The 27,596-nt window shown below is 37.3% G+C and overlaps 1 protein-coding gene and 1 pseudogene across 8 annotated transcripts in view; one reads left to right on the forward strand and one right to left on the reverse strand.

Moving 5' to 3' along the window:
* The window catches only part of NTNG1 (netrin G1), a 338,068-nt gene that overhangs the window by 32,586 nt on the left and 277,886 nt on the right, over window positions 1-27,596 (forward strand). The gene's annotated exons all lie outside the window — the stretch shown is intronic.
* On the reverse strand, window positions 1,439-1,713 carry LOC102901258 (annotated as a pseudogene).

A 27,596-nucleotide genomic window follows, 5' to 3' on the forward strand; every position in this document is an offset into this window, starting at 1 on the left:
GAAAACCTCTCAGTTTTTCACCATTGAATATGATGTTAACTGTGAGTTTTTCATACATGGCCTTTATTATGTTGCAGTATGTTTCCTCTAAACCTACTTTTTTGAAAGTTTTTATCATGAATGGATATTGTAATTTGTCAAATGCTTTTTCTGCATCTATTAAAATGATCACATAGTTTTTATATTTTCTCTTGTTAATGTGATGTATCATGTTGATTGATTTGCAAATATTGAACCACACTTGTATTCCTGGAATGAATCCCACTTGATTGTGGTGAATGATTTTTTTATGTATTGTTGGATTTGGCTTTCTACTATTTTGTTGAGGATTTTAGAATCTGTGTTCATCAGAGATATTGGCCTGTATTTTTCTTTTATTGTGGTGTCTTTATCTGGTTTTAGGTATCAGGGTAATGTGGATTTAATAGAATAAATTTGGAAGCTTTCCTTCCTCTTCTTTTTGGGAACAGCTTGAGAAAAATAGGTATTAACTCTTTAAATGTTAATAGAATGCATCTGTGAAGCCACCTGGTCTTAGACTTTTATTTGTTGGGAGTTTTTTTTTATTACCAATTCAATTTAATTGCTAGTAATCAGTCTGTTCTAATTTTCTATTTCTTCCTGTTTCAGTTTTGGAAGATTATATGTTTTTAGGCATTTATCCATTTCTTCTAGGTTGTCCAATTTGTTGACATACAATTTTTTTGTAATATTTTCTTATTATCCTTTGTATCTTTCTCTCTCTCTGTTTTTGATGAGACTGACTAAAGGGTTTATTAATTTTGTTTGTCTTTTCATAGAACCAGATCCAGGTTTCATTCTTTTTCTAGTTTTTATTTCATTTATTTCTTCCCTAATCTTTATTATTTCCTTCCTTCTACTAGCCCTGGGCTTTGTTTGTTTTACTTTTTCTGGCTCCTTTATGTGTAAGGTTATGTCGTTTATTTGAGATTTTTCTTGCTTCTTCAGATAGGCCTATAATGCTATAATTTTCCCTCTTAGAACAGCTTTTGCTGTGTCTCAAAGATTTTGGACCATTGTGTTTTCATTTTCACTTGTATCCATGTATTTTTTTTTTTTTTTTTTTTTTTAGAGAGACAGTTCTGTTTACTGTCAATGAAGCAAAAACAAAGTGTGGAAGTGCTCTAAACAGGTAATGATGAGATATAAAAGAGGAGTGACACAATGATACACAGAATTATTCTGAGTGAGCTTCAGGTCTTCATTCTAATACTCAAACCAAGAGAGAGCCATCCTTTTCCACTAAGGCTGCAGAAGAATGGAAACCTGACTGAGCTTCTCCTACAGCAGACAGAGCAAGAAGCTATTTTAAGCTGATGTAAGAGACTACTTGTGTTCTGTTGAGAGCCCCCATCCCAAGCAGAGAATGAATGCTGAAGGTGGTCTACAGCTGTTGGAGGTGCCTGGTCCCAGCTCCCTAAGTCCTGGACTTCTCTTGATTCTCATTCATAAACTTGTCAGTCAAATATGGTTGGCCAATGTGGACCTGCAATGGATTATTCAGAGGCCTATTTTGACTTTATTCACTAGGGTTTGAATTTCTACGGGATCCTTTACCTTCTTATTTTCTATGAAGTCATCTCTTATCCTCCTTACCACATAAGTTCTGTAATTATAGGAGCTGAAATGCTTGCTATCTCTCAGCATCACCCAGTGCAAATCTAACACTAGTGCATGGCTGGAAGCTGTCATTTTGGAAAGAAAAAAAAATGGGTCCTCTTTAAGGAGGTCCAGAGTTGAACCTAACCCACAAAACTTTAGTCTATGTAAAGCCACGAACGAAATAAAATAAAATGCAGTGGGGCTTGGTCTTGCTAGAGGGCCAGGCATCGGCCTTGGTGAGCACTGTCCCTCCATGTGTTTTTTAAATTTCTTCCTTGATCTCTTGGTTTACTCATTCATTATTTAGTAGCATGTTATTTACTCTCCATGTATTTGTGTTCTTTCCAGTTTTCTTCCAGAGTTTCTTGAAACATGGCGTGACTGTTCTTTTGATAATGGAATCCTAATGTGTGTACATTTCTTTAAGGTCTTGCCTGCCTGGGAGAAGGCAAGTTTATAACGGAGCAGAAATCTACAGTAACTTAAATGGATCAATACTAGTTCTGACAAAACTGGCCCTTGGCCAAGCTATGAGGTAGCAACACTTCCATTTGCTGTTTACTCCTCCCCTGATCTTTACAACTTATGGGTTCTATCCTCTTAGTGCCTCACGTGGGAATCGAAGACCTTTAAAGGGGAAGGTCTTAATAGGAATATTTATGCTGCTACCCCTTCTAGAAATGTCTACATTTTTATAGGATCACACAAAGAAGTGAATGGCTATCCACTCATGAAATTTTAAATGGCAAGCTCTCCATTTTAGGTCAAGGAGTACTTTCTACTATCTATCTCTTCTGTCTGATACAACACCAAGCCACCTCGTGCTAGCGTGCTGTATCAGAGTCCAACCAGAGAAGCAGAACTAGTAGGAGATATATATTTAGAAAAGTATTTTAAAAATTTTTTTAAGGTTTAGTTATTAATTTTTTGAGAGAGAGAAAGCATGAGTAGAGGGGAGACAGAGAGAGAGGGAGACATAGAATACCAAGCAGGCTCTGTGCTGGCAGGTGTGGGGCTCAAACTCAGGAAAGCATGAGATCATGACCTGAGCCAAAACCAAGAGTTGGATGCTTAACTAACTGAGCCACTCAGGCGCCTCTGTATTTAGAAAAGTATTGCATACAACACCCAGTGCTATGAAAACCAATTTGACAATAAATTTCATATAAAAAAAAAAAAAGAAAAGTATTGCAAAGAATTGGTTTACGTGACTATGGAGGCTGGCTAGGCAAGTCCAAAATTGTAAGGTAGACTATCAGGAAGGGTAGGCTTGAACTCTCAAGCATGTTCTGAGGCTGCTTTCCATAGGCACAATTTCTTCTTCAGGAAAGCCTTGCCTCAGCTCTTATAGCCTTTAAGCTGATTGAATTAGGCCTATCCAGACTATCTAGGGTGATCTTCCTTACTTAAAAGTGAAATTGATTATGGGTTTTAATCACATCTATAAAACACTTCCATAGCAACACCTAAATTAGTGTTTGAATAACTGGTGGCTGTAGCATAGTGAGTTTACACTTCAAAAAGACCATCACATCTGCTTTTTAAGAAAATTAAGAAAATTATTTTCAAAGTGTTTTGCTATTTAGGTTTTTTACTTAAAAAATATACTTTAATTTGTAAAGGAAGTGAGGTTAAAGGGCGTATTAGAGCCTAAAGAAGATCAATAAATTATTTCTTTTTTTCTTAGGCCATGTCTATGTCATACTTCAAAGTTCAAGTGAGTGACAGGTTTCAGTACCCATGCAATATTTTTTTTATCTTTATGATCATCTTGTGGATGATGATTTCATAGGATAATTTAGCAGCCTTAATGAATGACAAATCAACTAATTACAAGCAAAAAATTATTGTTACTGATGATGCTGGTAAAAAAGTAATTACTTAAATGGCAGATATAGTATCGTTAAGGCTAATAACCAGATACAAACTGAACATAATTATTGGTGCTGATAATCAAAATCAGTTGGAAATGAATTAATTGGATGTACCATTTGGTATTATTTATGTTTTGTTTTAAAACAGCAGTTATAGGTCAGGTTTAGAAAACACATTACAATTTATTGAGTTACCATTGCTGACCCCAAAATAAGATAATAGGCAACTGTTTGTCATATTATAGATACATCTAGGTTCTCAATTCCTATTTCTTTTTTTGGAACTTTTTAAAGAATAGGAGGTTAATAATGGGGCCATTATTACTTGTTGTACCATACAAATATTGAGTATCCTAACCTACATTTTAATAAGGCAAAATTTCATTATGTTGAAATGTAGCCCTTAGTATGTGAATAAAACCAGATTGATCTGTCTTATTTTGTCAGTTCAAAACCAGATACATTTTTTTAGCATGACATTCCTGTATTTCAAATCAATACCACACTCTGTGCCCTTTTTAATATTTAAAAATATAAATGGCTGAGTTATTGATGTTTTAAAATGCTCAGCAAGTATTTAAATTTTTTCTCATTATGTACACGTTTAACTAAACACTTCCTAATTTTCTCTAATCATTCTGTACCAGCTCTGAGTCTTGGACTTAGAAACATCTATTTCTTCTCCCCACTGGCCTTTCACCATCTTCTCAAAATCATTGGCAGAAGGCACGGAAAGGAGATTTAAGACTTGGGATTAAGGTTTTTCTTCCCTCAAGGTGTCTGGCTGCTTCAAAGACACTGGATTGTTTTTGAGTCTCAGTGGCTTGCATTGGTCTGCCATTGAGTGGCCCGGCAGAGGCCTAGAGGCTCTCCCACTGTTCTTTGCCAAGCTTCCGTGGGGCTCTGTGAGTGCTGCAGTTCCCAGCATTAGTCACTACACACCTGCTGCGTCTATCACTCTAAACTCCATTTCCCCGACCCTCATAGACATGACTGACCACCCACCCTCTGAAGGCCCACGGTATTTCCGGAGGCTCTAAAGTGACCATGATTAACCTTGTCCGATTCAGTATGATTGCCAAAGGCTGACAATACTCCTGACTGATTTTCAAGTATCACATTCACTTTGGGGCATAGAAATACTTTTATCAATAGCCTGGGTTTTCCTGGGGAAGTGGGGAAAGGAGGGGACATGGTAGATGAGAGATCCAGGAGTCTTTAGAACCAAATGTTTAACTTGTTCTTCAGTCTTTTGCTTTCCTTCCTTTACCAACCTGACAATCTAGTATATATGCTATTTATTTGCTTTAGTTGTATGCTTTTCAGATAGCCACTTGACTATACAGCAAGCATATTGCTTGTTGCTTGTTTAATCCTCAAACCAGTATGAGGTAGGTATTATTGTCCTTATTTTACTCTTGAGAACACGGAGACTCAGAGAGGTCAAATAGTTTTGTCTGTCCTCACAAAGCTGATGAATGACTGGGGTGGGATTCATCCCTAATTCCAAAACCTGTACTCTGCCAAGCGAATTCTTGGAGACTGCAATAATATATTAAAAGCTAACTTCTAATGAGTGCCTACTATGTGTGAGGCACTATTATAAGAACTTCTAGATGTGCTAACTCATAGCAACTCCATAATTAGGTAGTGTCCCATTTTTCAAATGAAGAGGGTAGAGCACAGAAAAGTTATGTCATTGCCCAAAGCCACAAAATTAGCAAAAATCTCGGCAGTCTGGTTTAAACTTCTTATGTTTAACTTGTATACTATGGCATAATTCATGAAGTCAAAATTCTAGAATCCAAGACTTAACATATACTTAACTATACTGTTACTAGGAAAGAAAAAAAGTGACCAGTCATTTCGTTCAGCCATTCTCAGAATGTGGCATCCGTTGGCTTTGTTTTTAAAAGTTGTCTTAAGAGAAAAGGAATTTTTGTGAAACCAATCTGAAAAGCGTTTGCCTTAAATTGTAGACTGCTTTTCCCATATCCTCTCACTAGGGACTCTCATAAACATAAATTCACTAATTGATACTTGAAAAAAAAAACCTAGCATTTTAAAAAGCAATAGGTACTTGATAGAATGTTTGTGGTATGTGAAAATAATTTTTCTTGGAAACTCTAGAGAACTTGGTAGTGTCCTGCGATCTATGTGCTGTGAACTTTTGAGAACACCTGTGTTTCTACAGAAATCACCTTATTCAGAAGAGAGGACTTTTCTGTTTCCAGACTGGTATGAGATTGGTATAGGAAAGCTCAGTAATAAATCAACTGGTCCCCAAGAACATCATAATGGCTCAGTAGTAGGAATTGAAATTATACTTCACTTGTAAGCCATAATGTGTTATGTATCAAAGAATAAAAGTAGGTGTGCTCCATAGATTTACTGAGATATATCCAGCCATACTGCATTTTTTTTCCATAGCACCTTAAAATTTCCTCATAATTCACTATTCTAGAAGTCTTTTCCATTTTCTGTTTTGTTCCTTTTCCCCTTTATTCTTATTTATTTATTTACTTATTTATTTCTAGGGTTGGATATAGTGTAGCCTAGAATACAGGAAGACTTGTGTGATTCTTTAGAAATACCAATTTCAAAGCCCTGATTGAAAGGGATTGGTGTTTCTGTTTTTCAGTAATAGATCAATTGAATATCCTGTCATATTGTTTGTTTGTTTTCATCTGTTTGTTTTTTTGTTTGTTGCTAGGGGCAAGGAAGAAGTAAAGAATTGGGCCAGTGTTTCTTTGACAACAAAATATGACCCATAACACTTTGCTTTGCCTGAAAAATTATATGCCATGCCCAACACCTTTTAATAATGCTCCAACACATTTGCTACCTAGAAAGTAAAGTTTTATAGCTGTCTGGATTTTAAGGAAGACCATACCCGTCTGGTGAAGTAGTGTGAGATGTTTAAGAAATTCTTGTTTAGAGCAGTGAAATAAAATGAGACAACAATCATAGCTCTTTATTCTTGCCCACCATCCTAAGATAGATAAGCAAATCGTAAGCATCGAAATACTTCAGTGTCACATTGAATGTTTATTCTCAGTGCTGGAAGAGAGATTTGAGTTTTAGAATTCCATTTCTGTATAGCATTTAAATTCCATTCTAATTCCTTCAGAATTTTCTGATCTTGATTAATCAGTGCATTACACTAGTCAATATCACTATTGGAAGAGGAAAATTGAGTCCTGTTCAGGATTAATGTAGCTTAAAAAGTAATATGTACTATATTTCACTGGAGAAAGGTATGTCAAGATTGTTTTTATTTGATCTTGAGATTTCTGTCGTCTTCTTTTTGTTTAATGTTTATTTATCTTTGAGAGAGAGGGAGAGCACAAGTGGGAGAGGGGCAGAGAGACAGAGACACACACAGAATCTGAAGCAGGCTCCAGGCACTGAGCTGTCAGCCCAGAGCCCAACGTGCAGCTCAAACCCACAAACCACATGATCATGACCTGAAGTCGGACACTCAACCAACCGAGCCTCCCAGGTACCCCGAGATTTCAGTCTTCTAAACTAACAAACTATAATTTTAATCCAATCACTACAACAATATTTGAATAGTATTTGTTTTGAATCATCTCTATCTGCTTAATGATGGCATTTATTGAGTGTTTCATGCTACATTTTCTGTTCCTTATAATAACCCTGTCAGGTATCTATCATTGTCCTTAAGTTATAAATGAATAAAGGATCAAAAAAGTTTAGTGACTTGTGTAGGGATACACTACTGATGCTTGAGCTGAATTCCATGAATTTCCACTGTAGAATCCATCAATTTGGCTGGATATTTAGTTCAAAAATATGCTAAAATATGCATGTCTTCTTGCTTATTTTCTTATTTCCTTTATTAAAAAATTTTTTTTAACATTTACTTTTATTTATTTTTGAGAGACAGAGCAAGACAGAGCATGAGTGGGGCAGAGGCAGAGAGAGGGGGGTACACAGAATCCAAAGCAGGCTCCAGGCTCTGAGCTGTCAGCACAGAGCCCGATGCGGGGCTCGAACCCACGGATGGTGAGATCATGACCTGGGCCGAAGCTGGCCACCCAACCGACTAAGCCACCCAGGTGACCCTCTTCTTGCTTATTTTCTCATTTCTTTGCTTTCTTGTCTCCCTCCTTCTCTGACCCTTCTTAGAAGGACTTTTCCTCTTCTTTAGAAGCTTTAATGTATTTTTATTGATAAAGCTTTCCCTGACCACCACCCCATCCCTGCAAGGCTGATCTTTACAGCCTTCCAAAGTGCTCCAGAAGCATCCTGTCTATGCCTGTGATAGCACTTACTACTTTATACTATGACCTCCTGTTTGTTTGTGTAGTTCACCTATTAGAGCAAGGATTTTGTTCTCTGCTGGGTGTTTAAATGCCAATGTTTAGATCCTTACAGAAATTATTAAACTAGCTTGAACTTTTATTGCCAATAATTAATGGCTGACTGACTCAAAGCCAAATATGTGATTCTAAATGCTGTTTACTTAACCATTATATTCTACTGCTTTGCAGATATTCTTGAAAAGTATAAATATTAAAGTCAATCATTTAAATGTATTTGCATATTCTGTTTTGTAAGATTCTTTTGTTTTTAATTTTATATTTAATATTTCTAACAATTAGAGACTTCTAAGATATAGGTGAAATGGAAGTAAATTTGAGCCTGTTCCCCTTCAAGCGATTAAGTTTCACATGGTTAAGAGATGATGGATGCTTTCCCAAAAAAAAGCACTTGAAAATATATTAAACAAATTAAGATGATAATAAAAAAAAAGCAGTGCCAGTGTTTGGGACCTACCTTTGGAGATGAAGTACACAGGTTGTTTTTTAATTGCTCTGGTAATTTTAAAGCAAGTTCAGAGTTGAGGGTGAAATATCAGCCTATACATTTTTCAAGGGCAAGGATAATTCAGCCATATTCATAGAATTTAGTACCATACCTGATATATAATAGTTACTTAATAGTGGTTGCTTGAATGAATGAATGAATGAATGAACTTTAAAATGTTGATCTACCCTGATTTTTGCATTATAAATATTTTATTTATTTATTTGATCAATGTTTGATTGATGAATGTATGAATGCTCAAATACTATGAAGTATTCAAGAGCACTTATACTACTAGCTTCAAATTAAGCTAGTGCTTTCTGAATTTCACAACTAAGGTGTACTCGCCCAGCAGATCGCAACACAGTAATTCTTCTTAGATGCTTCATAAAAACTCCAAACACAAGAAGCAGCAGTTTATTGGGATGAATGAAGTACAGCAATACTGCAATCAGAGTGTAAGGTTTCTTTTCAAGTCTATCCTGGGGTTGGAAGGACCTTTACCTACTGGTATGTTATATCCTGCTCAATTTTTGTTGGAAAGCAAGAGGCATTACGGAATTCAACAACCTGCAGAGGGATCCTGGCACTAGCACACACCAGGCTACTGCCTTGGGCAACTTAATAGGAGAAATTGATTGTCACGCTAGGTAGCCATCAGGATATGACTAGATTTCTTGGAGCGATAAGAACATTAAGTGGGGTTTTCAGAACTGTAGTGTACCCTTTAGGCTTCATTTCAATGGTAGTCAATGCTCAGAGTCCCCCTTTCAAAGCACTGGAAAACATGCTGGTATAATTAATGTCACTAAGGTATTGTTTTTCCCTTTCCTTTCAGTTTGTTTTCTTTTCTTTTTTTTTTTCCTAAGAGAATCAGGCAAGTTATAAGACAGATGTCTCCTATGAAAAACCATTACGTAATTTGAAACAAAAAGCCAGTGTCTAATTATAGTGAGGTGTTGGGGGACAATGAGTAAATTTGCTTGAATGAGATCAATCATAGACATTCTCTAGGTCACCATATTTCAACTTGGCATGCAAATTCCAAACTCATTTACAACATGCATGGTGAGAATCACAAGAAGTTCTAAGGCCAGTTTGGGAAAGATTCATAACTTTGTCAGTTGGTTATGTTCTTCATAGGATCATAAGTAATTTTAGTGTTGACAAGTACAGATTCTTGCTGGGGGCAGTTTGAAATTAAATTCACCAATTCAGTACAAATCAATAACTACTTATTGAGGACCGTCTATTTTCAAGGCTGGGCACTGAGAGGGAAAGGAAGTTGAGTAAGGCAAAGTTCCTACCCTCAAAGAACTTTCTCTGGCATGGGAAAGCGACAGCTTTTGATTATAAAGTCAAGTCTTGTTGCAAAGAAACTAATGGCTTATAGAGTAGCACGTTGGTATGGAGATTGATTTAGGGAAAATCAAATGACTGCCCATTCCCTATGGATACCCCTTTTCCCCCATTCAACTGTAGTCAGCAACTCATCTGATAAGAAAGATACTGGAGTCCCTTATCTGTGGGGGTTATGTTCCAAGACCTTCAGTGGATACCTGAAACCACAGACAGTATCAAACCCAATGTTTTTTTTCCTATATGTATTATACCTATGATAAAGTTTAATTCATAGTCACCATAAGAGATTGACAATAACTGAAAATAAAAGAATAATTATAATAGTATACCATAATAAAAGTTATATGAATGTGGTCTCTCTCTCCTTCTCTCTCTCTCAAAATGGCTTATGGTACTGTAGACACCCTTCTTCTTGTCATGATATGAGATGACAAAATGCCTACGTGATGAGATGAAGTGAGGTGAATGATGTAGGCATTGTGGCATAGTGTTAGGCTACTATTGACCTGATGATATGTCAGAAGGAAGAGGTCATCTGATGCTTATGGACTGCAGTTGGCCAAGGGTAACTGAAACCTGAGAAAGCAAAACCACAGATAAGGTGGTCTACTCTATACATTATTTGTTTCTGAAATAAGGTAAAAATCACTAAGCATTTTCATAGATCTTTATGTATCTAGATATCTATGTGTCTAGATACCTTTACTCTAGGTATCTGAATCCAAGATGCCTTGGAGGAACATTTTTACTGAATTAACTCTTATAAATAACTCAGTTGTATTGATTCTCAACTAAGGAATTTAAGAATTACCTATACTCATTTATTAGCAAAGTGTGTACTTAACATCACCATTAAGTTTATTAGCTGACAGGAATGAACTGCATATACTCCTTACAGTAAGGCTTAAGGATGTCATGGTATTTATCTGAATTGGAATATACTAAAAATTTGCAGGTTAAATACAGTGCTGTACTACAATAGGGAATTCACTAAAGTGGATAAAAGGAATATAATTGTTCACACTCTGTATTTGCAAGGGTTTCTGATTTTCATGTAACACATCCAGGTTGCTCCAAATGCCATTTCCTCATGTTTCTTCTGTTCAGTTCTTACTGCCATTTGCCTATTTTGATGACTTTCTACCTTACATTTGAACAAATGTACATAGTCTAAAGCAGAGATTTTTTTTTAAGTTTATTTATTTATTTTGAGGGGGAGGAAAAGAGAAAGAGGGAGAGAGAATCCCAAGCAGTCTCCATGCCATCAGCACAGAGCCCAAAGCACAGCTCGATCTCATGAACCACAAGATCATGACCTGAGCCAAAACCAGGGTTTCTCAGCCTTGGTGCTGTTGGCATTTGGAGCCGGATAATTCCTTGGAAATGGCTGTCCTGTACATTGTGGGGGTGTTGAGTATCATCCCTGGCCTCTACCCACTGGATACCAGGAGTACACACCCCCAACTGTGACAAATAAAGTATTTCCAGACACTGCCACATGTCCCCCTGGGAGGCAAAATTGCCCCAGTGGAAAACAATTCATCTAAGGCAGGTTTCTAAATATTCTTCCTCAGTCTCACTTCTGTTCATGATAGCTGCCATTTTAATGGTTCTAGGCCTTGCTTTCATTCTGTTACTCCTGTGCCCCTAAACTTCTAGTGACTTTTTACCCTAGTTCAGACCTTTATCCCCCTCACCCCTATCTTTTTTAAGTTTCATTTTTAGCAGAATACTACATGCACATGTTAATGAGTAAAAGAGTACAGAAGAGCCATGAAAAGAGGCCTCCTGTTCTATTCCTCTCTTCTCTCCTGTCTGAGAGGCAACTTTAAAAACTTTGTTTCTGACTTACTTCCAGTTTTCTCCATAGTTCTAGGTTTAGTTACACTTCTGTTTATTTGACTTATCAATTTTAGGCAAAATCTATTGGCTATTTGTTTTAAAGATGGGGTTATAGCTCAGGTATATAATTTGGCTTTTACCCTCTCTCCTTTCCATTTTTTGACATGTAGGTGATTATTTCTAGTCATACATGGTAATCTTTAAAAAATAATATATTTTTGGTCAACCAACTTTCAAGACCACAGTGTTGCACCCCCTCAAGCTGAGTGAGATAGAGACCAAGTTGATAATATCTCTCAACCTTCCCACTTAGTAAGATGGGAGCTTCACTGCTTTTACCTTATCTTCCTCACTTTCCATATCCACCTTCTGTCAGCAATACTTTTATTTACGTTCCCATTTACAATGTTGACATTTTCATTCTTTCTTGCAAATACAACAAAGTCTTCTATGCCATCTTCTTAGCTTGACCCTTTAAGTTGAAAGCCAATAAACCAAATTTACATTTTATGACAATGCAAACATTTCTCTGTACCAGGTCAAGTATAGAGCTATAATTTTATTTCCTTCTCCATTGTTCAGTGGCATGATCCTTGATTCACTTGAAGGAGAAAGATCAGTGTTAATGTCAGAGAACTTCTTTCTTCAATTCTCATAGCTCCGAAAAATCATGGCATATTTTACATTGATTCATAAATAGCCCATATCTTTCTTGTGAGTTTTTGTTTTAGTCTAGTTAACATCCATCACCATACATATTTACACTGTTTTTCTTACAACCAGAACTTTTTTATTTTTTATTTTTTAAGTCATTATTTTAATTCCAGTTAGTTAATACACAATGTTATATTAGTTTCAGGTGCACAATATAGTGACTCAACACTTCCATATATCTCTCAGTGCTTATCATGACAAGTGAACTCCTCAATCCTCATCATCTATTTAACCTATCCCCCCACTTCCCTCTGATAACCATCAGTTTGTTTTCTATAGTTAAGAGTCTGTTCATTTCTTGTGATAAGAACTTTTAAGATCTACTCTGTTAGCAACTTTTGAGTTTACAATCCAGTCTTATTAACTATAGTCACCACACTGTGCATTAGATCTTGTGAGTGTTTATTTGCTTTGTTTTTGCACTGCTTGTCTATTTTTCTTCACCATATCCTCACATTTATCATGCTGATTAATCTCTTTTCCCACATGCCCAACCCCACCCTTAGGGCTTCTCTTCATTGTTTTCCTCGGTTGGACCCACAGATGCCCGAAACCCATGTCTTTGTGATTATTGTTTTGAATCCCATGTCTTTGTAATTTTTGTTTTATCTTCATTTTGCTAGAGTATAGCTGCAAGTAACTTACAAATAAAAAGAGTCTTGAGTGATTAAAAACTTCTCTCTTCTACCCTCACTCTGACCAGTAGGTTGAACATAAAATTCTAAGCTAAAAATAATTTTGTTTACAATTCTAAAGGTACAGTTAGACCCAGGGCTGCTGAAAGGCATACATGTTTTCTTGACATATTTTTCTCTCTCTTGTATTTGGTGTCAATAAGTTAGGCTACGGTATATGCAGTGCCAAAATGTCAGTAGCTTGTCACATGTTAACTGTGGGTATCTCTATTTTGGCCTCATTTGTCTTCTAAGTATGGGATCTAGACTCCAGAAGTCGTCCCTAGCAGAGAATGCTCAACTTTTGACAAGAGAAAGGAACTATGATAGAACCAAAAAATGTTGACACTTCAAGCTCCTACTAGCGTTATTACCATTCACATTGAAACCAGTCACATGTCCAAACCTGACACCAATGGAGCAGGAATCATTGCCTCCAAAAGTCTTCCTTCTCCAGCATCCCATACCCATCACATGGGAAGGAGCCCCAGGGAAGGGTCTGAGGGATGGGCCTTATACAGAGGGAGAGTGAATAAATAGGAAGAATAATATAACATACCACATTTTAGAATTTTAGGGTTTACTCTCTTTATTCTTAGAGTTCTGAAATTTTATGACTATGTATTGAGATGGTTCTTTTATTCATCCATTATGCTAGGCACTTGGTGGATCTTTATAATCCAAAGACTCATATCCTTCTTGTGGGAAAGATTCCTCAATTCTTTCTTTAGTAAATCCTCCTTCCTGTTTTTCACTCATTCTTCCAGGAAATTGAACCACCTGAATTGCTTTTATATGTATGTTTTTATCTTTTTTATTTTTTAGACATATATTCCATTATTTTGTCTTTTTGCCTTATGATATTTTTTGAGACATTTATTTTCAATTGATCTTTAAACAAATTTGACAATAACAAATTATTGTTTTGATTTTTATTCTCTCAAAATATTTTGTTCTTGTTTTATGAATATAAAATGTTCTTGAATCTCTGAGTAGATGAATCTGCTCATTTTAATATCCTTTTCTATTTCCTGAATTATCTCCATTTCCTTCAGCGTGCACTTTTCTGCTTGTTTACCTTGGCTGTCTTTTCAAAAATTTCTGACTAGAAGAGAAAGACAGATATCATATGTTTTCACTCATATGTGGAACTTGAGAAACTTAACAAAAGACCATGGGGGAAGGGAAGGAGAAAAAATAGTTACAAACAGAGAGGGAGGCAAACCGTAAGAGACTCTTAAATACAGAGAACAAACTGAGGGTTGAAGTGGGGGGAGGGGAAAATGGGAGATGGGCACTGAGGAAGGCACTTGCTGGGATGAGCACTGGTGTTCTATGTAAGCGATGAATCACAGGAATCTACCCCCAAAACCAAGAGCACACTGTATATGCTGTATGTTAGCCAACTTGACCATAAATTATATTAAAAAAAGAAAAAAAAGAATTTCTGACTAGAAGCACTATGAAGGAATTAGTCTAATTTGGCCTCTAGAAGCACTATATCTGGTGATGTCTGTCTGATAGACCAGAATGCCAAGGCTCCACTTTGAGACTACAGTGTCCAAACAGGAGCCTCACCTTTGCTCACACAGTTAACTCAAGGTTTTTTTCTAACCCTTACCAGATACACTCCAGAGAGTGCCATATATTTTCCTGCCCAAAGATATGAACATGGATTGATACCCACCCTTGGGAATAAGCTACAAATTACAAAGTGCCTGCTTCTCTTTGAAGAGCCCATTAAGAAATGAAAATGTATTTGCATTTCTATAAGGTTGTGGATTTCACAAAGCTTGTATTTTATACTGGTATAGAAGACTCAATCAACCCTTTGACTTAGTAAGCATAATAATTAAGCTGGTCTGCTTGTCTGTGCTCTTTCCCAATGTCAATGTGAATGTTAGATGATTTGATGAAGGGCCCTAGAGCACAAGCTTTCACATTTTTTTAATCTAAGATTAACTGTAATGCATTTTACATTAAGACTCAGTAATGCATATAAACGTAAATATGCACTTAATGGAAATAAAAATTCACAAAATGCCATACTATATACAAACCAATTTTATATTTTCCTTTATATTTCAGATATTAAAATTCTGATCAACACTTACTAGATGTGTTTTATGACTCACTAATATTTTATCATATATAAAACAGTGCTATAGAAATTCTATGAAGTAAATAAAAATGTTCTCTGGGTTTTCAAGTAAATGTCATAAATTCCCTACTCTAAAGATATTTTCTTCATTTTTTAACATCATTTTAAAACTCAGAATCTTTTTTTAAGTTTATTTATTTATTTTGAGAGAGACAGAGAGAGTGCAAGTTGGGGGGCGAAGGGAGAGAGAGAGGGAGAGAGAGAGAATCCCAAGCAGGCTCCACGCTATTAACACAGAGCTTGATGAGGGGATTGAACTCAGGAAATCATGAGATCATGACCTGAGCTAAAATCAAGAGTTGGATGCTTAAACGACTGAGACACCCAGGTGCCCCTTAAAGCTCAGAGTCTTATTATGTGTGTTTAACATAACAATTCTTAGCAAGCTTTGTTATCTGTGTATTTTCTCCAAAATTCAAACTTAAAGGAAAACTTACAAAACTAAAATGAAGAATTGACCCCAATGGTTGCTTAGTGTAATAATATATGTGGTCGTTGTCTTAATTGGGATATTGTATGGTCAGATTGCTTGTTTGAGGGAGAATGGGATTTGCAACATACATCAAACAATTTTCATTAAGAAGATTTAAGTGTTGCTGCTCAATTTTGGTCCACTTCTATATGTTGAGGTAACTGTAAGGATGGCTAGAAACAAATAGCCCAAGGACTGTGCTACAGATTCCCCTCTGCCAGGTGGCTGTGCCTGAACCTCTCCTAAATATTTTGGTAAAAAAAAAAAAAAAAAGTGTATCACATTTGCACAAGATTAAGTTGAGCACTCTTTCAAGATTGATTAAAATCTGGGACTGGCAGAGCAAATGACTCAACAGAAAACATGAGGCATGTGTTATGTTATACAAGGAAAATAACTCTGTATTCAGGACAGCTTTCTTAGAAAACAGAGACAATGGCAGTGAATTCTAAATCAAAAATACATTGCAGTGAAATAACCCATGACTGAAAAGGAACTGTGAGCACACCCATGGTTAACATCAATTGATTATATGTTGAGTAAATGAGGGTTTGTTTTCAATTGTTATTTGGGGAATTGAGTACCTTTCAAGTAGCAAGAAAAGTTGCAGAAAGTGCTCAGTTTTAAGTGGATTCTGTCATGTTACTGAAAAATCTTAAGTGTTGGTTAACTTACACAAAAGAGAAAGTAAACTACTTCTAGGTTTTTCTACCTCTACTGGGGGTTGGGAAGGTAGTGGCTTGCTTTTTAGTTTTCCAGAACCCTTCCAAAGAAGTGTTGTTGTAGATTCTTTTAAGTAATAGCCACACAAATAATCACAGATTATGGTGTCATACAACTCCAGGTGAAGGAAAAATAGCAACATTTTCATTTTACTGAGATGTCAGCTCCCTCCTTTGCTGTACCATGCATCTTAATGTCCTTGAGGTCTACAATGACTTGGGGCTCCAAACCTCTGTCATTACTTGGCAATACCTTTCTCTAATTTCTTGTGACACACGGTGCTTAAATCCACAAGAAATGTGAGGTGAGGCAGAGAGAATTCCTGCAGACTGACTTGCTATATGCAGAACACTCATTTGCATTATTCATTAGATAAGAGCAATGATTTGCATCTCATTCTGGTTGTCTCCTTTAGGTGAAAAAATACTGAAGAACTCTCCACATTCCCCCAATTTTTTATATTAATAATAATTATTAGGGGAATTATGCTTGATTGCTGTCCTAGATTTTGTCCTGCACCATTTGCAATTCCTCTTTAAAAAATCCTAAACACCCCCAAATTCCCAAACCAATGTGATTTTCCCCTTTGTGTTTAAAATATTTAAAGCTTTAACATTTGATGAAAGATCTGAATACATAAATATATTTTATTGAAATGCAAAATGAGACATTTATTTATGATCTATATCTAACATTAGGAATGAGAAGGAGGAGGGAGTGGGAAAAAAATACAGGCACAAGTACAACATTTGAGTCTCCCTAAATCTCATTTTAGAGAAATTTCCTAGCAACAGAACATGCCACAGATTAGAAGATACTGCTGGTAATAAATTCTTCCCCTCTTGATGGTCAAATCCAAGTGATGAAATTTTGTCTTGCATTTTCTCTTGAGAAGCAATGACCAATTAAGAATAGCCCTATCATTATAAAAAAAAAAAGTTTATTGATGATGTCCTACTGTGGGTAGAGCTCTGCCGGTCTCTAGAGTTCCTGTGATAGGAACAAGAAAAGCAATAAAATATCCTTCTTTCCTTGGCCTATAGTCTTTTTTTTTTTTTTTAATTTTTTTTAACCTTTATTTATTTTTGAGACAGAGAGAGACAGAGCATGAACGGGGGAGGGTCAGAGAGAGGGAGACACAGAATCTGAAACAGGCTCCAGGCTCTGAGCTGTCAGCACAGAGCCCAACGCGGGGCTCGAACTCACAGACTGAGAGATCATGACCTGAGCCGAAGTCGGACACTTAACCGACTGAGCCACCCAGGTGCCCCCCTTGGCCTATAGTCTTAATATCCCATAGTCATAGTAATCTTCCGAGCACTCACCATTTCCTTGGCAGGGGTGATGTAGGGCTTTATTTATGCACTTGAGCGATTCTTCAGGATTCTGGGGTACAATCTGACCCACAATCTCACCTTCAGTTTGAACCACTGGTGCATTGACAAAGGGGAAACATGGCATCTTGTGGATGACAGCCTTCTTTATCCTTCTCAGGAGAGATGGGAACAGAGGAGTCAGAGACTCAGTCTCTCACTTGCTGATTTATCGCTGTTCAGTTGCCCCCTGAGCAAGTGATGGCATTCTGTAGAAGATTACAGCAAATTTAGTGTCGTGGATCAATCACAACATCCCAAAATGAAGTGGAATTTCTATGGTATCAGGGTGACATTGTAACCAGGAGCATGGTGTCTGGCAGGCTGGGATGGTTTGTTTGTGAGTAGAGGTTTCATACAAATTGCACACTGTTTCAACACAGGTACCAAAAGATTAAATTGATTCTTTTGCTCGACTTTTTCGTGTCTCTCAAGGCCTTTAATTCACTGGTGGAAGAGGTCATCACAAGCATTTATTATCCTTGTTCATGGGGCACCCCCTCCCCCAACTGCTGTTTATTCTTGTCTGGTTCCTGTGATTAATGCTGTGAAGGAAAGCAACTACTTCTGTCCTTTATGGCTGTTTCTGGCTCACTGCAATGTTTAAGGTTTTTTGGCATCCCCTTAAGGAACACCATTTTTGAATAGCCCTCATTTACATCCGACTGAAACTGGAATCCTGGCCAAGATTTTATTTTTGGCCAGTGACCAGTTAGGTCAACTTCAAATTGTGTTTTTCTTGCAAGCATGATTCTTGAAAGATATTTTTCCACTTCAAGCACTCAAACGTTTTCAAATAATGAAGTTCTTTTGCACTTATTTCATTAGGGCCAAATGGTGACCTTTCAAGTAACAAACATTAATATTAAAAATTTGGGGCAGCTTATACCTAGTTGTATTAGTTTGGGATGATTATGCCATTTGGACGACATCAGTCTTTTATATTTGTTAATGTCATAATAAGGTTGTAGTGCCATGCTTCATAAAAATGTCACTGGTGAGCTATTTCCACTGTAGAAGCGTTACTGTGATTTCACAATCCTGAATGAACTAAAGAGATTACATTTGAATATCTCATACACATTTCAAAACTAACATGGCCAAAAGACAACTGTGATTTACCATTCTGCCCACTTCCCTTCCCCTCACTCAAAAACTGTTACTAATCATCTCAGCAAGTGGTATAACCGTTCCCCCATTTGTGTAAGTCAAAACGCTAGTGGGCATCCTTGGTCCCCTTTTTCTCTCATCTTTATGGTCTGAGTACTATTGCTGTATAACAAATCACTTTATTGCTGTATAAAGTAGAAGAGAGTAGGGGATGAAAGATATTGTAGCCATTTTTGGAAAATACTATCAACTGCTGTCTATCCTCTGTCCACAGCTATTCACATCCTTTCCACATGCAAAAGACATCTGACCCCTCCCTCAAAATTCCCGAAGTCTCATCTTAGTACTTGAAGTCCAGGACGTGGTCATCCAAATCAATTCCAAGTGCCAACGAGGCTCTTTGGATGCAATTCCTCTAGCATGGTTCTTTTCACTCTCTGAAGAGCTGTGAGTAAGAGACTCCAATGATCTTCCTTCCATATACCCAATATGCAGTGCAGGATAACCACTATAAATATTCTTGTTGAAAAAGGGAGGAGGAGCAGGAGGCACACAGAATCAGTGTCCAATAGCAATTCTGAAATTTGGTTGGGCACATCTTGCCAGTTCCTTGATATGGGCTTGAATCTACTTCTTAGCCGTTGGTTTCTCCAGCTGCTGGATCCACCCTCTTCAGCATTTGGTTTCACTCCCTGAGTTATTCCACCTTCCATGTTTGCAGCTGAGTAGTTTTCTCATCCTGCTTCCTGCCCAAAGTAGTCCATGGGTCCAAAGACCAAACCCCTTTTATTTTATGGTGTATCTACTCCTTTCAGTCCAAGCTGATACATTTCCTTTAAAAATTTTCGGCTTCCAATGTATTAATATAGAAATCTATCATATTAGACCAAACAAACAAACAAAAAAAAACGTGTCCAGAAATCTCTTCAGTTTATAGGCTTTTTTCTGCCATGGACTCCCTGTGAAGCTGCCATAAGACAAACCCTTAAGAGTCTAGGTGTCTATTGTTTAAAAAGGCATGCCCTTAAATCCAGAAGCTTTGTATGTATTTGAAAGGTTTATGAGGCACCATCTTACATCTTCCTGAGGTTTTAATGAAAAATTTTACAGCCACACTCTTGTCTTCATCTTAACGATGAGACATTTTCCTAATAGGTCTTGATTTGATCTTTGCACTGAGGCCCTTTCTTATTTTGAGAATCTTCTACTAAGAGACAATCAAAGAACAAGTTTTGTTTTTTTTTTTTCAAACTTACTAAGTCTTTTTATATTTTCTTTAAAGCTTGCTTAGAAGTTGTCCAGTACTTTTTTTCCTTATGTCTTTGTATCTGTGCCTTGCACATGGCTAAAAGAAATAGATGGACGCTTTCAGTATCCTGCCTGAGAAGTATCCTTAGACAAATTCACCAGTTTATTAGGTACATTTATTTTTATTAAAAAAATTTCTTTTAATGTTTATTTTTGAGAGACAGAGAGAGAGCGCCCGCGCGCGCGCGCGCGCGCGCGCGCGCGCGCGCGCATGAGTGGGGGAGGGGCAGAGATCGGAGACACAGGATCTGAAGCAGGCTCCAGTCTCTGAGCTGTCAGCACAGAGCCTGATGTGGGGCTCAAACTCAAGGACTGAGAGATCATGACCTGAGCCGAAGTCAGACACTTAACTGACTGAGCCACCCAGGTGCCCCTATTAGGTACATTTTTTATTTTCTATGTTAATACAGGCAATGGGGTTGCCAAACTCTCTGCCGCTGTAAAGCAGAGGTCAGTATTTTCCCAGCTTCCAATAAGAGTTTCCTCCCTGTCATCCTAGCTGTCACTGGACTCCATGAGTCCTTTCTTTTCATTAAAAACATTTTTTTAATGTTTATTTATTTTTGAGAGACAAAGCGTGAGCAGGGGAGGGGCAGAGAGAGATGGAGACACAGAATCTGAAACAGGCTCCAGGCTCTGAGCTGTCAGCACAGCCGCGAGGTTATGGCCTGAGTCAAAGTCGGACGCTTAAACTGAGCCACCCAGGTGCCCCCCCCCCCATAAGTCCTTTTTAACATCTGTTTGCTTCACTAGCTTTCACTTACTCTGAACTACTATCTCCTTAAGGACTTCTGCCCACTGTCCAGTCCTAAAGGTAATGCCATATGTTTTAAGCTTTTGATGTGGCAGAACTCAATTCTGACATGAAATTTCTGTTTCAGTTGCTGTTCCTGCATAAGAAACCACCACATAATTTAGTGGCACCATTTGCCTTTTATTATGCTTAAAGTTTGCGTGGATCAGGAATTTAGACAGGGTACAATAAAGATGGCTCATCTATACCACAATATCTAGGATCTCAGCTGGGAGTCTTCAGTAGCTGGGCACATTTTCACAGCTGGGGCTAGAATCGTTTTGAGGTGTCTCCATTCACATATCTAGCAGTTGATGCTGGCTAGCAGTAGGGACATCTTGGGCTGTTTACATAGGGCATCTCTCCAGGAGAGAGATAGGATCTCTGTATGGCCTAGAGTTTTCTTACTGCATGGTTGACACAGCGTAGTTGAACTTTCTACATCAAAGCTCAGAGCTTCAAAAGTGAGCATCATAGCCAACAAAGTATGCACCAGTTTCCTGTAGCTGCTATAACAAAATGTCACAAAACAGGTAGCCTAAAACAGAAGTTTATTGTCTCAGTTCTAGAGTCTAGATGTCTGAAATCAAAATGTTGGCAAGGCTGTACTCTTTCTGAAGGCTCTAGGAAAGAATCCTTCCATTACTCTTCCTGCTTTCTGGTACTTGCCCACAATCTTTGGTGTTCCTTCACTTCTAACTGCATCACTTCAATCCCTGCTTTCTTTGCCACATGACCCTCTTCCCTCTGTGTATCTGCGTCTTCTCAGCTTTGAAGGGTGCCAGCTATATTGGAATTAAGGTCCACCATAATCCATGATGTCCTCATCTTGACTAAGTATATCTGCAAAGACTATTTCCAAATAAGGTCATATTCTGAAGTTCCAGTTGGATGTGAATTTTTGTGCGACACTCTTCAACCCAGTACAACTGGAATTATGCTGTCTCTATAACGTAGTCTGAAAGTTACATAGCATCATTTATGCTGTTCTTCAATCGGTTGACACAGTCACGATAATGCTCACTTAGGCTTAAAGGTAGAAGAGTTAGACCGCTTATTAATGAGAGACTTTGAGGACCACATTGTAGAAGAAGGCGGGGTATGAGGTGTTGTTCTGTTCATCTTTAAAAAACACACTCTGCCATGTCCTTATCTAGTCCATGACCAAAGTCTATTGATTCTACATCCCAAATATACCCCAAATCTGTCCACTTACCTCCTTTACCACCCACTCATGTAAAGCAGCATAGTCTCCCATCTGAATTACTGTGTTAGATTCTTATCCAATCTTTCTGTACCTACTTGTGCCTCTTCTAACTCGTTCACCACCAATATACAAGAAGAGAGTTGTTAAAACTATAAATTGACTCATAGTGTCTTCTTTTTAAATATCCTTGGAGGCTTCCAATTGCATGCACAATAAAATCCACATGTCTCCTAGTGGCCTAAGAGGCTGTGCATAATCTTTCCCTAACCTGTCTTTCCAAGTGCCTCAGTAAAAAGGTATGATAACTTCTTCTTCCCTATGTACTATCCCCAGCAACTCAGGCTTTCTAACCATTCTTTGACCAACTCAACCACATTTGCATCTCAAAGAGTTTGCACATGTACTTTTTTTCTACCTGAAATCTCTCTCTTTCGGTTCCTCATTAGGGCTCACATATTGCACACTCCAAGTGTCATATGTTACCTCTTCAGACAATAGTGATGATAATAATTATGGCTAGCATTCTTTTGAGTTATCTCAAAACATTTGCCAGACTTTGGCCCTAGTCATTCTATCTGAATTATCTCTTTAAATCTTTATAACAGCCTTTGAAAGAAGTACTATTATCATTCTTATTTTACAGATAAGAGAACTAAGGTTTAGGTTAAGAGTTTAAATAATGTTCCCAGAATCATACTACCATCTGCTGTGTAACATATACCAGGTATGATAGAGTTTAGAATTATACCCAGGACTCTCTGACTCTAGAGACTGCCCTCTCTACCACTAGACCCTGCTGCCTTTCCAGAAAGATGTGTCCCTTATTTTATTCTTAGACATAGAACCTATTTATTTTCTTCATTTTGTTGATCACTCTCCGTAATTTTTTAAGTATGTGTCTATTTATTTATTGCCTATCTTTCTCACCAGTACCAAAGAATTTTTTGTTGTTCATAGTTGTATTCCAGCACCCAACGCAGTGTGTGGCACATAGCTGATACTTAATAAGTATTTGATAAATAAGTGTAGATCCCTACACTTATGTTGGTATCCCTACACAAGTGTTGGTAAATGTTTAGCCACTAGGTTTGGGTAGGGGCTGGGGACTGATTTATAGCTCTTTTGAATTTTCATACTGCCGCCACAGGGCTGATTTCAGTCGGCAGTTTCACAAGTGACTCTTAAGATCCCGGAAAGTTAAGCACTGAATGGCTAAATGAATGAATGAATGTTGCAAAGAACATGGTGGCTCCCCCACCGGAACTGGTTTCCAAAAGGGCAGGGGCTTTCCTTCTCTCCACAAGCCCCTGTTGCTTTAGCTCCAAAAAGATCATCATGCACATTGGTGAGGTTTCAGAGCACAGCTGTTCTCTCTCACAGCTGCACAAGGACAATGAAGAGTTAATGCTGTATCTGAAATATTAGGTATCTCTACAACAATGTAGTGAGAAACACTGAGACCAGATACTGTCATTTCTTCATCTTTTTTTTTTTTTCCTCTGCCTCAGGTGTTGGCGAGGACACATATGATTCAGAAGCAAGGGCAGGATGACTTTGTTTTATCCTTTATATGGAAAGGATGGCAGGGGTTGGAGCAAGAAGGAGTGAAAAAAAAGGAGATGGGGAAAAAAGCCATTAATATTTCACATTAGGCGTAAAAATGCTCAGTTACAGCTTTGGCTAGGAAGAGAAATCTCCTTGAGAATATTTGTTAGATTTCTATGCTGAATGATCACACAAAAGACTGATTTGTAATTGGTCCAATTATTTACTTCTGTGTGTAATATGGAATAACATAGACATTATTTTTTAAATCAATATCTGCCACTTTCAGCATTGCTGAAAGCAGTTTATTTGACAATTCTTAAATTAAAAAAAAATATTTTTTTGATCAGCAGTCCCACACTGGTGTGAATCTGACAATAGATCCAAATGAATTCATAGCATTTGGTGGGATTTTATTTATCACATTGGGTATGAAAGTCCTGACGTGTTGGCTGATTGCAACACTAGGTGTTCAGACAAAGGGCGGTGCTTAGATGTCTTGTCTCGGTCATGGCCAGGATGTAATGTGTCTCTGATTTAACTGACAAGTCTATACTGTGGCCCCATTTGCTCTAATTGGTTCACACCCTGTAGGAATAATACCTCCTATTACGCACATGCATTCTGGGGTTTTGAGTGAATATATTCTAAGATGCTCTCCTTGCCAGCTCTACGATGCAGAGTTTTAAAAGTGCATGTGTAATTAATTTTGCTTTAGTAATTTGAATTAATACCAAGAGAAATGCCTTGCTCTTTATTAATTTCCAGGTGTGAGTCTAAAGAAAACAGCAACCACTTTTCTTGAAATCGCATGAATAATATTGGAGCAAGACTGTCTCGGTTGGAGACAAAAACATTATACTTATGTCTCATGGTAATCTATCCATTGGTTAATGGACCCAGAGCCCTCTAGACAGTTCACAAATCCACATAACAGAGCAGATTTTTGCATTAGGATTCCTGACTTAGCTGAAAAATGTGAAAAATCAGATGCAGCCGAAGAGTTCCCTATTGATTACAAATGTGAGGATCAAGAGTAAGTTATTCCATCTAAGGCAGCGTTCATTTAAATTTAAAATGGTCCTTTCTGGTAATCTCATTTTGGTTAGTGGCATACAAATCAATGAAATTTTTAAGAGTATTAATTCTATCCCATATGAGGGGCTTCCTATGACAGAATGGGCATTGATAGCCAGTCATATTTTGGAGCCTCTAACAGTTTGGGTGAATTTAGAAATGTAAATGGAGCTTAAGGACACAGTTGTAATTCTTAGCTTTTTTTTTTTTTTTTAAAGAAAATAAACAATGAGTAGTCTCTAAAGATAAAAATGGGAGTCAAATTTCCCAGCCCTGCCAAATTACTCTTTGCTGCTCGAATATCAATTTTTTTGTCTGTGCCATTTGATCATAGTACTCTAATAGTATAGGTAGGTTCATAAGACATTGCAATATTCTATATTTTTTAGAAGAACCTTATAGGCATATAATTCATCAGTTTTCCAGCTTCATATCTGGTATAAAAATTTCCTATATATTACCCTGGACAGATAGACAGTTCCAGCTTGAACACATCTAAAAATGGAAAGTTCTTAATGTCCTAAGACAGTGGGAGCAAACACTTATGACCAAGGAGGTAAATGCAAGTCAAAACTTAAGAAAACAAAGTGCCTTACTTGAACAGGTTTTTATACACCAATATTTATAAGTGTTATTCATAGTAGCTGAAAGTGGAAACAACCCAAATGTCCACCAACAGAGAAATGGATGAACAAAATGTGGTATATACATATAATGGAATATGATCAGAAAGGAATGAAATTTGGACATATACTACAGCATTGACGAACCTTGAAGATATTATGCTGAGTAAAATAAGCTGCACACAAAAGGACAAATATCATATAATTGCACTTATGTGAAATATCTAGAATAGTTAAATTCATGGGGACAAAAAAAGTAGAACAGTAACAGATGCTGGGAGAAGCAGGGAATGGGGAGCTATTGTTTAATGGATAGGGAGCTCCAGTTTGGGAAAATGAGAGTTTTGGAGATGGATAATGATGATGGTTGCCCAACAAGGTGCATGTACTTCATTCCATTGGACTGTATACTCAGAAATGATTAAAATGTACTGTGTATATTTTGCCATAATTAACAACAACAACAACAAAGGTGCCTTGGAAGAAGTCAGGAGTCCACGAGCATCTTTCTGTATGTTCTCACTTTCTACTCAGTCTGTGTCCCTCATGTCTGATTCCCACTTTGTGCTGCTGGCTTCCTTATTTTCAGACACCAATCCTGGATGGACAAGATCACTTGGGGTTTCCTAAGAGGAAGGTGGGTAGACTTTGTGCAAAAGCCATATCCCAGGGAATGACTTCAGTTCCAGTGTGTTTCACTATATTTTTTTCCCAGAAGTCTTCATAACTCCCGAGACCCAGATTCCAACCATTAGCCCAAAAGGTCAGTGTCTGGAAGTTAGCCCTTCTCCTTCCAATTCAGGGGTCTAGAGACACATACCTTAGCTTGTAATCTCCCTCTCTTTAGTTGTATTTACTCTTTTTCTGACACATCTTCCCCATCTTGTTTTCCTTTTATTTCCAAAATGTGTATTTAGTTTTAAAGTTTAAGATACAATTGCTATTCCTGGATGGATGAAATGGTCTTTGTTACAATTGCTATTCCACATGTGTGACTACATTTTGCATGCTTGGAAATTACCGGCGATGCCATGGGATTTGGTTCTAATGTTCACTTTAATTCAGTTGGCTCACATTATACAATAAAATCTGACTAATTCTGAATAATGGGAGTTAGACTACAGTGGTTTCCTGAAAAATGAGAACCACTGACAATTTTTTCAAAGAATTAAATTTTCTTCCTTTTAAATTCCATGTGTATCATAAACAAAGTAAATTGAGACTAATAGGTAAAATGAGATAAGGTATAGGAGGATTATAATTCAAAATATACTGGTATTAAATATAAGGTAAATGCCCTTAAACATATATTAATTGCTTAATTTTTATGTTCAGAAATTAAAAGTACCTTCATAGGTGGCCAAATTGTCTTTTCCTTTGTTGATAGGAGAACTTTCCTGAATGGGGAGATGATGTTCTCCCCTGGTAGTCTTCTTACTTCTCTGAGAACTTCTTCCACAGCTTCTTCAGTGCTGTTATCTCTCATATTAAATTTCTTGCTCGCTGCTCTTCTCTTTTCTCACAGTCTTACTGTTACAATTACAAGTTCTGCCTAGTTGCTGTTATTTCCTCCACTTCAACCTTTTTGTGTTCTCCAAGCCCTGATTACCAACTGCCAACCAATCATTTCCATCTCAGGACACATTGAAATTCTGGATACTTTAAACTGAATTCAATCTCTCCCTCCTTACTGCCCACTTTTCCTGGATTCCCTATCTTTCTCTGGCCAGAAGGCCTTCCTTACGCTCCTACTAAAAGCAAGTCATAAGTAGTATTAGTGAGCGTTCACTCTGTGTCAGGCACTTTTATACAAAACAGCTGTTGGAAGTATATTTAATTATATCCTCAGTTTACGGTTGAGGAACTCTTCTCTGAATGATGTGAAGTAGCTTGCCTAAGACTTCCAGTTGAAGACGCTCTGGCACTAAGACCACATGGCTCATATCTTCAATGTTGTCTTTTACCAGTAGTCTCTAAGTCCTATGGCATCATACTGTTTGTTGAATTTATCTCTCTTTTATATTTCCTCTACTACTATCTTAGCTCAAGTCAGCAAAGTTTCACCTGGAATATTCCCACACTTAATATGCCTTCAATTTGACCATATACATTCATTTTCTTTACTGCTACGAGACTCCCTTCCTTCCTTCCTTCCTTCCTTCCTTCCTTCCTTCCTTCCTTCCTTCCTTCCTTCCTTCCTTCTTTCCTTCCTTTCTGAGTGATTAAAAAAAAAAAGAAAAAAAAAAAAAAGGACCAATCCTGTCTCTCTCCTGCTTAAACTT

The sequence above is a fragment of the Felis catus genome, chromosome C1 (genome assembly GCF_018350175.1).
Source record: "Felis catus isolate Fca126 chromosome C1, F.catus_Fca126_mat1.0, whole genome shotgun sequence".
Taxonomy (NCBI): Eukaryota; Metazoa; Chordata; class Mammalia; order Carnivora; family Felidae; genus Felis; species Felis catus.